We start from the raw sequence: 1,865 nt of genomic DNA on the forward strand, positions 1-1,865 counted from the left end.
CCCACGCAGGGGTCAGGGAAATACCCTGGTTCACTTCAGTCTCTCAGTCAGAGTTAAATTAATCAAAGCTAGTTATCTAGCTTGTGCATTTTCTGCAATAGGATACCCTTTGTCTATAACTTTGATTCTTTTATACCCCTACCAGATAGAAAATTCTTTTTGAGCCACCATTGGCATTGACCTTGCTGTGACTTTTATTCGCAGTCCTGGATCTGCCCTTTGGAAAAATGCTAAGTCTAATTTTTTTTTTCTTTTTTTTTTTTTTTTTTTGAAGCAAGGTCTTGTTCTGTCACCCAAACTGGAGTGCAGGGGTGCAAACACAACTCATCACAGCCTCAACTTCCCAGGTTTCAGTGATCCTTCTGGCTCAGTCTCCCCAGTAGCTGAGACCACAGGCGCCTGCCATCATACTGGGCTAATTTTTGTACTTTTTGTAGAGATTGGGTTTCGCCATGCTGTCTAGGCTGATCTCAAATTTCTGAGCTAAAGCAACCCTCCCTCGTCGGCCTCCCATAGTGCTGAGATTAAGGCATGAACCACTGCACCCAGCCCATCTTTTACATTTTCTTTCTTTTTCAGGGTTTTACTCTGGTCACCCAGCAGGCTGGAGTGCAGTGGCAAGATCTGGTCTCACTATAACCTCTGCCTCCTGGGCTCAAGCGATCCCCCTGCCTCAGCCTCCTGAGTAACTGGGACAACAGGCATGTGCCACCATGCCCGGCTAATGTTTGTATTTTTAGAAGAGATGGGGTTTCACCAAGTTGGCCAGGCTGTTCTTGTACTCCTGGCCTCAAGTGATCCAGCTGCCTAGGCCTCTCACAGTGCTGGGATTACAGGTGTGAGCCACCATGCCTGGTCTACATTTTCTTCTTCAGGCATGGAATTACCATTTCTCCGGTGAATCCGGTTTTTTTTTTTTTTTGTTTTTTTGTTTTTTTTTTTTGAGACAGGGTCTTGCTCTATCACCCAGGCTGGAATATAGTGAGGAGAACAGGGTTCACTGTCGCCCAGGCTGGAGTGCAGTGGTGCTATCTCGGCTCACTGCAAGCTCCGCCTCCCGGGTTCACGCTATTCTCCTGCCTCAGTCCCCCGAGTAGCTGGGACAACAGGCTCCCGCCACCACGCCCGGCTAATTTTTTGTATTTTTAGTAGAGACGGGGTTTCACTGTGTTAGCCAGAATGGTTTCGATCTCCTGACCTCGTGATCTGCCTGCCTCGGCCTCCCAAAGTGCTGGGATTACAGTCGTGAACCACCGCGCCCGGCCTCTCATTGTTATTTCTTTAAAAAAAAAAATTTTTAAACCAGTCAAATTTAGCAGTGGGGGGTTGTATACCAGCTTTAGTGACACTAATGATCATAAGTTCTGATAACCCACTACCAGCCTCTCATGGTTATTTCAATTTGCTATTCTCTGATTATTAAATATATTTTATTTTTATTTTTATTTTTGAGATGGTGTCTTGTTATTACCCAGGCTGGAGTGCAGTGGTGCAATCTCAGCTCACTGCAACCTCCACTTCCCAGGTTCAAGGGATCCTCGTGCCTCAGCCTCCCAAGTAGCTGGGATTACAGGTGCTCGCCACCACACCCTGCTAATTTTTGTATTTTTAGTAGAGGTGGGTTTTCCCCATGTTGCTCAGGGTGGTCTGGTGATCCACCCGCCTCAGCCTCCCAAAGTGCTGGAATTACAGGCATGAGTCACCATGCCTGACCATGATTATTAAATAATTAAAGCATCTCTTCAAATGCTTTTCAGCCGTCTGGATTTTCTCTTCTATAGGTTGCCTGGTTATATCCTTTTGTCTTTTTTTTCCATTGGGATTCCTGTCTTTTTCTTGCTGATCTGCTATTCCTGCCATATTGT

This window comes from Mandrillus leucophaeus, unplaced genomic scaffold (assembly GCF_000951045.1).
Source record: "Mandrillus leucophaeus isolate KB7577 unplaced genomic scaffold, Mleu.le_1.0 Scaffold797, whole genome shotgun sequence".
Taxonomy (NCBI): Eukaryota; Metazoa; Chordata; class Mammalia; order Primates; family Cercopithecidae; genus Mandrillus; species Mandrillus leucophaeus.